The 15,807-nt window shown below is 50.4% G+C and overlaps 1 protein-coding gene across 13 annotated transcripts in view; it reads left to right on the plus strand.

Annotated features, from left to right (window-relative positions):
- The window catches only part of GRAMD1B (GRAM domain containing 1B), a 1,544,984-nt gene that overhangs the window by 392,939 nt on the left and 1,136,238 nt on the right, over positions 1-15,807 (plus strand). The gene's annotated exons all lie outside the window — the stretch shown is intronic.

A 15,807-nucleotide genomic window follows, 5' to 3' on the forward strand; every position in this document is an offset into this window, starting at 1 on the left:
TCCAATGGGAATAATACACCTCTATGCTCCATAGTCCAATGGGAATAATACACCTCTATGCTCCTTAGGTCTCTGGGCATCTTACACCTATATACTCTATAGGCCCATCTGCATCATACACCTCTATGCTCCATAGGCCTCTGGTATTATGCACATCTATGCTCCATAGGTCTCTGGGAATCATACACCTCTATGCTTCATGATATGATATGATAGGTTATTTATAACACGCTTAATACCCGGAGGTTTCTAAGCGCGGACCCAGGGATCAAACCTGTGTGCTCCATGTCGTCTTGCTTCCAAGGTGAGTGCATTGCCCATGAGCTATCCTCCTGAGACGTTGGCCCATCTGCTTCATACAGCTCTATGCTCCATAGGCCTATCTGCATCATACACCTCTATGCTCTATTGGCCTCTAGGCATCATGTACCTCTATTCTCCATAGTCCTCTGGGCCTGGAACCGCTCTATGTTCCATAGGAATCTAGGCATCATACATCTCTATGCTCCATAGGCCTATCTGCATCATACATCATACACCTCTATGCTCTATTGGCCTCTAGGCATCATGCACCTCTATTCTCCATAGTCCTCTGGGCATCAAACAGCTCTATGCTCCATAGGTCCATATGAATCATACACCTCTATGCTCCATTGGCCTCTGGGCATCATACATCTCTATACTCAATAGGCCTCTGGGCATCATACACCTCTGGTCTCTATAGGCTCATCTGCATCATACACCTGTATGTTCCATAGGCCCATCTACATCATACACCTCTATGATCCATAGTCCTCTGGGCATTGTGAGAAACCTGAAGGTGTCTCACCCGCTAGTCCCTGGGGATCTGTCATTCAGATGTCCAGGACATGGCCTTCGCTCTTGGATCCAGTTCCTAGGGATGGACCAGTGTGGGAGGATCACCTGGATGGGGGTCTTCGGGTATTGGAAATGGGACACCGAAGGGTGAGACATGGTATTGCCTTCCCTATGACACCTTTTCCCCATCCTGTCCAGTAGGGTACATAGTAACTACCCCACTTTTTCCAACACACTTTCTCACACCGTGAGCGACAACAGACTAACACCAGAGCCGTTTACCTGACATGTCCCAACACAAGGGTCAGGCAGAGTCGGGAAAATGCCGACAACTACACACACCTCACTGCCCTTTCCCCTCCCCATTGGGATAAAAGGCAGAGCACACGAGCACACTCTGAGTCGACCACGGCTGAACGCACGAGAAAGCAGCTATTCCAGGATGGCAGTTCAAGCAGAGGAGAAAGTCGGCAAGACCTAAAAAGACTTCAAGGGGGAAGTTGCTTGTGCCCTTTTTAACGCAGACCTGCAACACCTCCGACAAAAGAAACATAAGACCGGGAATCGCTATTAGCTAATGGTGTGACGGATGTCGGCGGTACATAGAACCCTCCCACACTGATAGCCATGGTGGGGAGACATGGTTGCCATCGTAGTGCAGTCCTTGACTTAAGCAGCAAAAGAAATGCCAACGAGTTCAGCAGAGCCGGTGAGTTGGAAGAACCTGATAGTGGCTTGGACTGTTAGGCACAAGGTTGCAGTGGCAACAGTAAGAAAGAATAAGCTACAGAGGTCTTTTGTGAACAAACTTGGTACCAGAGATAGAGTGGTCTGGCGCCACATGGGCACTCATTGGAAGGTCCCTAGATGGTACCCCTCTCCTGAACAAAGAAAGCATTGAACTGAAAGAAAATGAAATCCCAAGTAGCAAGAGGCCATAGAGAAGGCCGGCGTGAGGGGTCAAGGTGGTCATACAAGGATCAAGCCAATCACCTTGTAAAATCAAAAGTCCTTGACATGTTGTACAAATTGTGAACTGCAGAAAGTGTGAACCCGACTGAGGGATTTGTAAAACTGGCTTTGCGCCCAGCTGAGGGGAACGTTGCGTGAACTGTGATATTGTGAAGCACGCACTTGCCATAGAATAACAGAGTGACCGAGTGAGACTTTGTCTCCCTTCAGAAGCCTTTGTTTAAATTGGCAGGTACTTTGAGAGGCTAATACTGAAAGAAGGATCAGAGCCCGGCTCAGTGGGATCCTAGGGTGAAGAATAACAATCTGATGTGAAGGTGATCAGAACAAACTGTTGTGTTGTTTTTGTCATATCATGCCCTCTGAAACAAGAGACTTTGCATGAGAAGAGACTCGGATGCAGAATGTGCTGATATAGAGAAAAGCAACTGTAAGCTCATGCCAGAGAAGCCCAGGAGTGTGCTCTGCTCAAGAGTCCTGCCTTGCCCCGTGCTAAAAACATGGGGAACGGAGACCCCGGCCATAACATCCTGACTTATCATTTGATGAACACTTCTTTCTTTTCTTGTGAAACATTACCCCACATTATTTTGTAGCATAGCGGTAAGGATTGGCAATAGGCTTTTTAGTATAGGCCCATTTTATTTAACTAGACTCTACTGGGACTGCCTTATTATTATTATTTGATGGTCGTAGCTTGCGCTCATCTTAGATTTAGGTTTAGAATAGGCGTTTATCTCACCCATTTTACAGTTTAATAAACACCCTTGAACTGTGATCTTCTTGCTTTGATACAATGCCTTCCTTACAGCATCATACAGCTCTGTGCCTCACAGGCCTCTGGGCATCATACACCGCTATGCCCTATAGGCCCATCTTCACCATACACCTCTATGCTCTCTAGGCCCATCTGCATGAGATCTCTATGCAAAACCTTTCCAAACCCATGTCCACTTCTGCACCCAACTCTGCAGGCACTATGCTCCACATATGGCTGGTCACTTCCTCCATACAGACAGACACCAACTTCCAGACACTGCAGGCACCAAACGCCACACACTGGTGGATCCAGCACCAAAACCTAAGAACACCACCACCATACACTACAGACATGCCCATACAATGCAGGCACCACTCTTGTACAGTGCAGACACAATCTCCCCAAACGCTGCAGACACTGCCCGCTATAAACCGCAGACTCCCCTCTTCATGCACAGCAGTCACCAGGACTCGAAATCTTACAGGCAATAACAGCAGTCACTGCAAACAATAGAACCCAGAACACTGTTAACATCATCCGCCATGCGTTAGAGAAACCATTTGCATATGCTGCATAGACCAGCTCTTACGTGTAGTGCAAGATCGCATACTACAGCCATAGGGCCCCGTAACACTGAATACGACGTCTGACTTCCCAGTGCCACTGGGACATTACAATTCACGGCGGCGCGGGAAGTCAGGCGCTGGATTTCCTAACTCCCCATTAGGACTCTATGGGAGTGGGGCGACGGAAGCGCAGGCACCGTTGCTAGCAGTGCCGGCACTTCCGTGAAGAATGTGCCTACTGGGGCCACTGCGCCCGGCATGGTCAGTCCTGTTGGGCGCAGCGGCCCCGGCAGGTAAACCCATAGTGTAGAGGTCTGGAAACAAGGGTGCTGGTAAGCTTACCGGCAACTTTGTTTCCGGAAATACCACACTTGCAATGAGGCCCATAATGTTATGACGCTGCAGATACCAGACTCCAAGCGCTGCAGGCAACATCCCCAGAGCACTGCAAAAGCAGCAACCAAACACTGCAGGCAACAATGCACATACACTGCAGGCACCAGTGCACTTGCATTGCAGGAAACTGCGCCCGTGCACTGTAGGAATCAGTGCCATTGGAATGCAGGAAACAGCACCCATTTGCTTTAGGCACCAGCACCCATGCCCTTTATGGAAAAACATCAATGCTCTGCAGGTATCAGTCCCCATGCACCGCAGACACCAGCTCCCATGCACTGCAGGAACCCGCACATATGCCCTGCAGTCACCCGTAGGCATGTGTTGCAGACACCAGTGCCCATACCCTCCAAGTACCAGTGCCCATGTGATGCAGACACCAGCGCCCATGCACTGCAGGCCACAGCACCCATGCACTGAACGAACCAACATGCATGCAGTGTTAGCAGGAGTACCCAATCACTGCATGCATCAGCATCAAATCACTGCAGGCACCAGCACCCATGCACTACAGGCAACTTCACCCATTCACTACAAGCACCAGTGAGGATGGAAGCAACACTTCCCAGGTTGTGCAGTCAACAACTCCAATGTGCTGCAGGCACCAGTACCCATTCACTGCAGGCACCTTTGCACTGCAAGTACCAGGCCCCTTGCACTGCTGGCACCAGCCCTCATGCACTGCAGACACCAGAATGCATTCCCTGCATGCACAATCATGCATGCATTTTAGACAACAGTGCCCATATCCTAAAGGTACCACCGCCCATGCACTGCAGGCACCATCACCCATGCAATGCAGGCACCAGCACCCATGCAATGCAGGCACCATTACCCATGCAATGCAGGCACCAGCACCCATGCAATGCAGGCACCAACACCCATGAACTGCAGGAGCCAGCATGCATGCAGTGTTTGAAATAGTACAAATACACTGCAGGAAACAGTACCCATGCACTGCAGGCACCAGAATCCAATTACTGCAGGCAACTAAATCCATTCACTGCAGGCACCAGTGTGTATGCACTGAAAGCAACAGTGCCCATGCACTGCAGGCAACGGCTCCCATGCGTGGCAGGCACCAGCCCCCATACACTGCAGAAACCACCCCCATGCACTGCAGGAACCAGAATGCATGCACTGTTTAAAATAGTACCCATACTCTGCAGGGAACAGTGCCCATGAGCTCCAGGCACCAGCATCCAATCACTGCAGGCACCATCACCCATGCACTGCAGGCATCTAAATCCATTCACTGCAGGCACCAGTGTGTATGCACTGAAAGCAACAGTGCCCATGCGCTGCAGTCAACAGCTCTCATGCGTGGCAGGCACCAGTCTCCATGCACTGCAGACACCAGAATGCATTCCCTGCATGCACAATCATGCATGCATTTCAGACAACAGTGCCCATATCCTAAAGGTACCACCGCCCATGCACTGCAGGCACCATCACCCATGCAATGCAGGCACCAGCACCCATGCAATGCAGGCACCATCACCCATGCAATGCAGGCACCAGCACCCATGCAATGCAGGCACCAACACCCATGCACTGCAGGCACCAGCACGCACACCTTCCAGGCACCAGCATTCATGCATTACAGACAACAGTGATCATACCCTAGAGGTACCAGTTCCCATGTGCTGCAGGCACCAGAGCCCATGCACTGCAGGCCCCAGTGCCCATACACTGCAGGAACCAGCATGCTCGTGCTGCAGGCAACTGTGCCCATTCACTGCAGACAAAAGCTCTTATATGCTGCAGGCACCAGTCCCCAATCCCTGCAGGCACCATCACCCATGCAATGCAGGCACCATCACCCATGCACTGCACGCGACATCTCCTATACCCTGCATGCACCAGCACCGTGCACTGCAAGCACCACCCCACATGTTCTGCTGGCACTAGTGCCCATGCACAGCATACACCACTGACCATTCACTGCAGCCAGCAGCGTGCACCTCCTGGGCATTGCTTATTTGATATGTCTAAAGTCAGCCGGGCCGCATTGCTAGGGGTTTGCTGCAGGCTTCCCTTTCCTCATGTGTCCCTTCCTTTTCATTATATGTTGTGACCCCGGAGGCATCATGGCCCTAGTTGATGGGCTTTAAGGCCCAGGGCCCCGCTACTTAGTGCGACATGCCACTCCTGCTTTGGGGCAGATGCCTATAAAGTGTGATGCTGCCACTCCTGGGTGAGTGCCCTGAAGGTACAGTGCTCTTTAGTGATAGCCCTGAAGGTACAGTGTTCTTTAGTGATAGACCTGAAAGTACAGTGTTCTTTAGTGATAGCCCTGAAGGTACAGTGCTCTTTAGTGATAACCCTGAAGGTACAGTGCTCTTTAGTGATAGCCCTGAAGGCACAGTGTTCTTTAGTGATAGCCCTGAAGGTACAGTGCTCTTTAGTGATAACCCTGAAGGTACAGTGCTCTTTAGTGATAGCCCTGAAGGTACAGTTCTCTTTAGTGATAGCCCTGAAGGTACAGTGCTCTTTAGTGATAGCCCTGAAGGTACAATGCTCTTTAGTGAATGCCCAGAAGGTACAATGCTCTTTAGTGAATGCCCTGAAGGTTCAATGCTCTTTAGTGATAGGCCTGAAAGTACGATGCTCTTTAATGATAGCCCTGAAGGTACGATGTTCTTTTGTGATAGCCCTGAAGGTACAGTGTTCTTTAGAGATAGCCCTGAGGGTGCAGTGCTCTTTATTAGTAATAGCCCTGAAGGTGCAGTGATCTGTAGTGATAGCCCTGAAGGTGCAGTGCTCTTTAGTGATAGCCCTGAAGATACAGTACTCTTTAGTGATAGCCCTGAAGGTACAATGTTCTTTAGTGAATGCCCAGAAGGTACAATGCTCTTTAGTGAATGCTCTGAAGGTACAGTGCTCTTTAGTGATAGCCCTGAAGGTACAATGATATTTAATGATAGCCCTGAAGGTACAATGCTCTTTAGTGATAGTCCTGAAGGTACAATGCTCTTTAGTGAATGCCAGAAGGTACAATGCTCTTTAGTGAATGCTCTGAAGGTACAGTGCTCTTTAGTGAATGCCCAGAAGGTACAATGCTCTTTAGTGAATGCTCTGAAGGTACAGTGCTCTTTAGTGAATGCCCTGAAGGTGCAATGTTCTTTAGTGATAGCCCTGAAGGTGCAATGGTCTTTAGCGATAGCCCTGAAGGTATGATGTTCTTTAGTGATAGCCCAGAAGGTGCAATGCTCTTTAGCGATAGCCCTGAAGGTATGATGTTCTTTAGTGATAGCCCAGAAGGTGCAATGCTCTTTAGTAATAGCCCTGAAGGTATGATGTTCTTTATTAATAGCCCTGAAGGTATGATGCTCTTTAGTAATAGCCCTGAAGGTATGATGTTCTTTAGTGATAGCCCTGAGGGAGCAGTGCTCTTTATTAGTAATAGCCCTGAAGGTGCAGTGCTCTGTAGTGATAGCCCTGAAGGTGCAGTGCTCTTTAGTGATAGCCCTGAAGGTACAATGCTCTTTAGTGAATGCCCAGAAGGTACAATGCTCTTTAGTGAATGCCCTGAAGGTTCAATGCTCTTTAGTGATAGGCCTGAAAGTAAGATGCTCTTTAATGATAGCCCTGAAGGTACGATGTTCTTTTGTGATAGCCCTGAAGGTACAGAGTTCTTTAGAGATAGCCCTGAGGGTGCAGTGCTCTTTATTAGTAATAGCCCTGAAGGTGCAGTGCTCTGTAGTGATAGCCCTGAAGGTGCAGTGCTCTTTAGTGATAGCCCTGAAGATACAGTACTCTTTAGTGATAGCCCTGAAGGTACAATGCTCTTTAGTGAATGCCCAGAAGGTACAATGCTCTTTAGTGAATGCTCTGAAGGTACAGTGCTCTTTAGTGATAGCCCTGAAGGTACAATGATATTTAATGATAGCCCTGAAGGTACAATGCTCTTTAGTGATAGTCCTGAAGGTACAATGCTCTTTAGTGAATGCCAGAAGGTACAATGCTCTTTAGTGAATGCTCTGAAGGTACAGTGCTCTTTAGTGAATGCCCTGAAGGTACAATGCTCTTTAGTGAATGCCCAGAAGGTACAATGCTCTTTAGTGAATGCTCTGAAGGTACAGTGCTCTTTAGTGAATGCCCTGAAAGTGCAATGTTCTTTAGTGATAGCCCTGAAGGTGCAATGGTCTTTAGCGATAGCCCTGAAGGTATGATGTTCTTTAGTGATAGCCCAGAAGGTGCAATGCTCTTTAGCGATAGCCCTGAAGGTATGATGTTCTTTAGTGATAGCCCAGAAGGTGCAATGTTCTTTAGTGATAGCCCAGAAGGTGCAATGCTCTTTAGTAATAGCCCTGAAGGTATGATGTTCTTTAGTGATAGCCCTGAAGGTACAATTCTCTTTAGTGATAGCCCTGAAGGTATGATGTTCTTTAGTGATAGCCCTGAAGGTACAATGCTCTTTAGTAATAGCCCTGAAGGTATGATGTTCTTTAGTGATAGCCCAGAAGGTGCAATGCTCTTTAGGGATAGCCCTGAAGGTACAATGCTCTTTAGTGATAGCCCTGAAGTTTTGATGTTCTTTAGTGATAGCCCTGAAGGTGCAATGCTCTTTAGTGATAGCCCAGAAGGTAGAATGCTCTTTAGTGATAGCCCTGAAGGTGCAATGCTCTTTACTGATATCCCTAAGGGCATGGTACTTGCTCTTTAGCGAGCCCCAGAGTTTAGATGATCTTTAATGATAGCCCTGAAGGTACAGTGCTCTTTTGTGAGTGTCTTGAAGGCATTCTGCTCCTTAAATGTTGACCTGAATCTACGCTGCTCAGTGATCAGTGAGAGCAATGCTGGTCCTTTGTGTAAGGCCTGAAGCACACTGCTCCTCCTGAGTTAGAGGCCTGAGGCACACTGCTCCTGAGTTACATGCCTGAAGCACACTGCTCCTCCTGAGTTAGAGGCCTGAGGCACACTGCTCCTGAGTTACATGCCTGAAGCACACTGCTCCTCCTGAGTTAGAGGCCTGAGGCACACTACTCCTGAGTTACATGCCTGAAGCACACTGCTCCTCCTGAGTAAGAGGCCTGAGGCACACTGCTCCTGAGTTACATGCCTGAAGCACACTGCTGCTCCTGAGTTAGAGGCCTGAGGCACACTACTCTTGAGTTACATGCCTGAAGCACACTGCTGCTCCTGAGTTAGAGGCCTGAGGCACACTGCTCCTGAGTTACATGCCTGAAGCACACTGCTCCTCCTGAGTTAGAGGCCTGAGGCACACTACTCTTGAGTTACATGCCTGAAGCACACTGCTCCTCCTGAGTTAGAGGCCTGAGGCACACTGCTCCTGAGTTACATGCCTGAAGCACACTGCTCCTCTTGAGTTAGAGGCCTGAGGCACACTACTCTTGAGTTACATGCCTGAAGCACACTGCTCCTCCTGAGTTAGAGGCCTGAGGCACACTGCTCCTGAGTTACATGCCTGAAGCACACTGCTCCTCCTGAGTTAGAGGCCTGAGGCACACTACTCTTGAGTTACATGCCTGAAGCACACTGCTCCTCCTGAGTTAGAGGCCTGAGGCACACTGCTCCTGAGTTACATGCCTGAAGCACACTGCTCCTCTTGAGTTAGAGGCCTGAGGCACACTACTCTTGAGTTACATGCCTGAAGCACACTGCTCCTCCTGAGTTAGAGGCCTGAGGCACACTGCTCCTGAGTTACATGCCTGAAGCACACTGCTGCTCCTGAGTTAGAGGCCTGAGGCACACTACTCTTGAGTTACATGCCTGAAGCACACTGCTCCTCCTGAGTTAGAGGCCTGAGGCACACTGCTCCTGAGTTACATGCCTGAAGCACACTGCTCCTCCTGAGTTAGAGGCCTGAGGCACACTACTCCTGAGTTACATGCCTGAAGCACACTGCTCCTCCTGAGTTAGAGGCCTGAGGCACACTACTCTTGAGTTACATGCCTGAAGCACACTGCTCCTCCTGAGTTAGAGGCCTGAGGCACACTGCTCCTGAGTTACATGCCTGAAGCACACTGCTCCTCCTGAGTTAGAGGCCTGAGGCACACTACTCCTGAGTTACATGCCTGAAGCACACTGCTCCTCCTGAGTTAGAGGCCTGAGGCACACTGCTCCTGAGTTACATGCCTGAAGCACACTGCTCCTCCTGAGTTAGAGGCCTGAGGCACACTACTCTTGAGTTACATGCCTGAAGCACACTGCTCCTCCTGAGTTAGAGGCCTGAGGCACACTGCTCCTGAGTTACATGCCTGAAGCACACTGCTCCTCCTGAGTTAGAGGCCTGAGGCACACTACTCTTGAGTTACATGCCTGAAGCACACTGCTCCTCCTGAGTTAGAGGCCTGAGGCACACTGCTCCTGAGTTACATGCCTGAAGCACACTGCTCCTCCTGAGTTAGAGGCCTGAGGCACACTACTCTTGAGTTACATGCCTGAAGCACACTGCTGCTCCTGAGTTAGAGGCCTGAGGCACACTGCTCCTGAGTTACATGCCTGAAGCACACTGCTGCTCCTGAGTTAGAGGCCTGAGGCACACTACTCTTGAGTTACATGCCTGAAGCACACTGCTCCTCCTGAGTTAGAGGCCTGAGGCACACTACTCTTGAGTTACATGCCTGAAGCACACTGCTCCTCCTGAGTTAGAGGCCTGAGGCACACTGCTCCTGAGTTACATGCCTGAAGCACACTGCTCCTCCTGAGTTAGAGGCCTGAGGCACACTGCTCCTGAGTTACATGCCTGAAGCACACTGCTCCTCCTGAGTTAGAGGCCTGAGGCACACTACTCTTGAGTTACATGCCTGAAGCACACTGCTGCTCCTGAGTTAGAGGCCTGAGGCACACTGCTCCTGAGTTACATGCCTGAAGCACACTGCTCCTCCTGAGTTAGAGGCCTGAGGCACACTGCTCCTGAGTTACATGCCTGAAGCACACTGCTCCTCCTGAGTTAGAGGCCTGAGGCACACTGCTCCTGAGTTACATGCCTGAAGCACACTGCTCCTCCTGAGTTAGAGGCCTGAGGCACACTACTCCTGAGTTACATGCCTGAAGCACACTGCTGCTCCTGAGTTAGAGGCCTGAGGCACACTGCTCCTGAGTTACATGCCTGAAGCACACTGCTGCTCCTGAGTTAGAGGCCTGAGGCACACTACTCTTGAGTTACATCCCTGAAGCACACTGCTCCTCCTGAGTTAGAGGCCTGAGGCACACTACTCTTGAGTTACATGCCTGAAGCACACTGCTCCTCCTGAGTTAGAGGCCTGAGGCACACTGCTCCTGAGTTACATGCCTGAAGCACACTGCTCCTCCTGAGTTAGAGGCCTGAGGCACACTGCTCCTGAGTTACATGCCTGAAGCACACTGCTCCTCCTGAGTTAGAGGCCTGAGGCACACTACTCTTGAGTTACATGCCTGAAGCACACTGCTCCTCCTGAGTTAGAGGCCTGAGGCACACTGCTCCTGAGTTACATGCCTGAAGCACACTGCTGCTCCTGAGTTAGAGGCCTGAGGCACACTACTCTTGAGTTACATGCCTGAAGCACACTGCTCCTCCTGAGTTAGAGGCCTGAGGCACACTACTCTTGAGTTACATGCCTGAAGCACACTGCTCCTCTTGAGTTACATGCCTGAAGCACACTGCTGCTCCTGAGTTAGAGGCCTGAGGCACACTGCTCCTGAGTTACATGCCTGAAGCACACTGCTGCTCCTGAGTTAGAGGCCTGAGGCACACTGCTCCTGAGTTACATGCCTGAAGCACACTGCTCCTCCTGAGTTAGAGGCCTGAGGCACACTGCTCCTGAGTTACATGCCTGAAGCACACTGCTGCTCCTGAGTTAGAGGCCTGAGGCACACTGCTCCTGAGTTACATGCCTGAAGCACACTGCTGCTCCTGAGTTAGAGGCCTGAGGCACACTGCTCCTGAGTTACATGCCTGAAGCACACTGCTCCTCCTGAGTTAGAGGCCCATGAGACTGAGTTGGCAGAGGAGGGAGAGGGGTGGTGGGAAACTCAGACATTATCATGACCTGCTAAGACTTATGGCAGTGGCAGGGCAGCTTAGAATTTGAGGACTGCAATCACCCCTTTCATCTTCCTTATAATGTTATTTAGCAGAGTGAGAGAGGCCATACATTTTAACATGCTCAGTGGCCTGGTAGGACTTTTGCCATTCAGGGCAGGGCTGGGCTAGGCATTTGTTAGGCATTGGTCGAGCCAGTGTTCAGACCCCTTCTCATTTTGCAGTCTCTCTCTGGCCCTTTGCATTTTAAAAGTCTCTCGGGGGGTGTATGTGCCTGTGCAACAGCTAAACGTTTGGACCAGGCCAGAACCAGCCATGCTTTATTCACCCAGAGTCTAAGGGCTGTCCTTCCAGGGAGGGGCACAAGGGGGCTGTTCCCCACATGGCGCCCCTGGAGGCAGGGAAGGTACCAACTCACCCCTTAACAGCTATTTACACTGCTACGATGTTCATTCATCACCAGTTTTTTTTTTCTCTGAGTTTTTTTAGCACACATTTTTTGCAGAAAATGATCACAGAAAAATATGGGGGGGGGTTGGTAAGGGCATATAAGGGCTGGGGGGTGGGAAGATAGGAAATACATTAAAGGGAAGGGGAGTTTTGGGGGGATCCTTTCCCCCAAATAAAAATAAAAAATCCGATGAGTTTTTTAGGTGAAAACAAACAGCAAAAAAGACTGCTAAAAAAGAATGGTGATGAATGAACATAGAACCATTTACACCAAAGAAGAGACAGGGGCAGGAGCGAGGCTGTCTCTCTGCAGTGCGTGGGGAACCATTTACCCTACGGAACAGACGGGGGAAGGAGCGAGGCTGTCTCTCTGCAGTGCGTGGGGAACCATTTACACAACAGAATAGAGGGGGGCAGAAAGAGGCTGTCTCTCTGCAGTACGTGGGTAACCATTTACACCACAGAAGAGAGGGGGAGGAGCGAGGCTGTCTCTCTGCAGTGCGTGAGGAGCCATTTACACTACGGAAGAGACGGGGGCAGGAGCTAGGCTGTCTCTCTGCAGTGCGTGGGGAACCATTTACACCACAGAAGAGACGGGGGCACAAAGAGGCTGTCTCTCTGCAGTGCGTGGGGAACCATTTACACCACAGAAGAGATGGGGCAGGAAAGAGGTTGTCTCTCTGCAGTGCATGGGTAACCATTTACACCACAGAAGAGACGGGGAAGGAGTGAGGCTGCCTCTCTGCAGTGTGTATGGAACCATTTACTCCACAGAAGAGAGGGGTAAGAAGTGAGGCTTTCACTCTGCAGTGCATAGGGAACCATTTACACTACAGAAGAGGGGGGAAGGAGAGAGGCTGTCTCTCTGCAGTGCATGGGGAACCATTTACACCACAGAAGAGACGGGGGCAGGAAAGAGGCTGTCTCTCTGCAGTGCGTGGGTAACCATTTACACCACAGAAGAGACGGGGAAGGAGTGAGGCTGCCTCTCTGCAGTGTGTAGGGAACCATTTACACCACAGAAGAGGGGGGACGGAGAGAGGCTGTCTCTCTGCAGTGCATGGGGAACCATTTACACCACAGAAGAGACGGGGGCAGGAAAGAGGCTGTCTCTCTGCAGTGTGTAGGGAACCATTTACTCCACAGAAGAGAGGGGTAAGACGTGAGGCTTTCACTCTGCAGTGCATAGGGAACCATTTACACTACAGAAGAGACGTGAAAGGAAAGAGGCTGTCTCTCTGCGGTACATCTGGAACCTTTTACACCACAGAAGAGAGGGGGAAGGAGCGAGGCTGTCTCTCTGCAGTACTTAGGGAACCATTTACACCCCAGAAGAGACGGGGAAGCAAATAGGTTGTCTCTCCGCAGTGCGAGGGGAACCATTTACTCCACAGAAGAGAGGGGGAAGGAGCGAGGCTGTCTCTCTGCAGTACCTAGGGAACCATTTACACCACAGAAGAGACAAGGAAGCAAATAGGTTGTCTCTCTGCAGTGCGTGGGGAACCATTTACACCACAGAAAAGAGGGGGGAGAAGCAAGGCTGTCTCTCTGCAGTACATAAGGGAACCATTTACACCACAGAAGAGACGGGGAAGGAGTGAGGTTGTCTCTCTGCAGTACCTAGGGAACCATTTACACCACAAAAGAGACAGGGAAGCAAATAGGTTGTCTCTCTGCAGTGTGTGGTGAACCATTTACACCACAGAAGAGACGGGGGAGGAGCAGGGCTGTCTATATGCAGTGCGTGGGGAACCATTTACACCACAGGAGAGAGGGAGGAGGAGCGGGGCTGTCTCTCTGCAGTACATAGGGAACCATTTACACCAACGAAGAGACGGGTAAGGAAAGAGGCTATCTCTCTGCAGTGCGTGGGGAACCATTTACACCACAGAAGAGAGGGGGAAGGAGCAGGGCTGTCTCTCTGCAGTGCATAGGGAACCGTTTACACCACAGAAGAGACGGGGCAGGAAAGAGGCTGTCTCTCTACAGTGTGTAGGGAACCATTTACACCAGAGAAGAGAGGAGGAAGGAGCGAGGCTGTCTCTCTGCAGTGCATAGGGAACCATTTACACCACAGAAGAGAGGGAGAAGGAGTGGGGCTGTCTCTCTGCAGTGCATAGGGAACCATTTACACCACAGAAGAGACGGGGCAGGAAAGAGGCTGTCTCTCTGCAGTGTTAGGGAACCATTTACACCACAGAAGAGACGGGGCAGGAAAGAGGCTGTCTCTCTGCAGTGTGTAGGGAACCATTTACACCACAGAAGAGACGGGGCAGGAAAGAGGCTGTCTCTCTGCAGTGTGTAGGGAACCATTTACACCACAGAAGAGACAGGGAAGGAGCGAGGCTGTCTCTCTGCAGTGCGTGAGGAGCCATTTACACCAGAGAAGAGAGGGGAAAGGAGCGAGGCTGTCTCTCTGCAGTGCGTGAGGAGCCATTTACACCACAGAAGAGACTTGGAAGGAAAGAGGCTGTCTCTCTGCAGTGGGTGAGGAGCCATTTACACCAGAGAAGAGAGGGGGAAGGAGCGAGGCTGTCTCTCTGATGTACATAGGGAACAATTGGGGTCATTACGAGTTTGGAGGGAGCCATGGGGTTATTAGCGCCATGGCTGCCTCCAAACTCGTGTCCAAGTTCCTTAAATGGGGACTTACCGGGTCATTCCAACCTTGGAGGACCCGGTAAGTCCCCATTCAAAATACCCATCCCCATTCTCATTCGAGGCCCCATAGGGCTCAATGGGAATGGGGAGGGAGCTAATAACGGGCCTGTTATTAGCTCCCAGGTCCCAGTGCTTTAAGTGGGCAGGTCCCTGCCGGGTCCCGCTGTCCCACCACAACATTCGCGGGATGCATTATCCCATCACGGCCGCAGTCGCGACGGGAGATGCACCTGCCATTAGGTCAGGCAAGCTGACAGAGGTGTCAGCCAGCCACAGCTTCGCTGTGGCCAGTCATTGTAACTTCCTATGGTGACCTCTTGCGCGAGAGGTCACCAGAGGAAGTTACTGTTCCTTTGTTTCCCCAGGTCGCCGAGGATTGTTTAACCCTTGGCGAACTGGGGACTCGATACATATTTCGAGTTTTATAAAAGATGGATTGAATTGTGCACTTTTCAAGCCATCTTTTATAAACAGAAATGTTTATCAAAGATGGCTTGGAAAGTACACAAACCATAAGGTACACACACACATATATAAATGCTATACATGTGTGTGCGTACCTTACTATGGTTTATGTACTTTTCAAGCTATCCTGAAGTACACAAACCATAGTGATGCACGCAAACAAATGTATAAACGTAAGCATGTATATATTTTTGTGCGCACCTTACCATAGTTTGTGTAGTATGCAAGCCATTTCAAAGATGGCTTGCATCAGAGGCGTAGCCAGGATTGTCTCACAAGTAGGGCCTGAAGCTAATGTAGTTGGGCCCACCGCAGTGACATTAACCTCAGTAAAAGACCCAAAAACGCTGCTGAGTAAGCATTTACAAATTTTGGGTGGGCTTTGCCCGCTCAGGCCCTACCCTGTCTACGCCTCTGGCTTGCATACTATACAAACCATAGTATACATAAATATATAAAATGTTTACGTACCTTACTATGGTTTGTGTACGTTTTTAAGGCCACGCCCATCCCACAAGCCACGCCCTCAAATGAGGGCCCCCTCTCAATTTCTTACCCCACTTAAAGCCCTGCCTGGTCCCTTAGCGGCTCCCGCTAAGGATGGCTGGTTTTACAAGCCGGCCTTAGTGGGACCAGCTAAGGGACCTTATAATGCAGCGGTAAGGGGTTAACGGCACCGGCATCCTTACCGGCGCCGTCAACCACTTACCGCCAGCCTCGTAATGAGG

Source organism: Ambystoma mexicanum, chromosome 9 (assembly GCF_040938575.1).
Source record: "Ambystoma mexicanum isolate Mex_15411 chromosome 9, UKY_AmexF1_1, whole genome shotgun sequence".
In the NCBI taxonomy this organism is placed as follows: Eukaryota; Metazoa; Chordata; class Amphibia; order Caudata; family Ambystomatidae; genus Ambystoma; species Ambystoma mexicanum.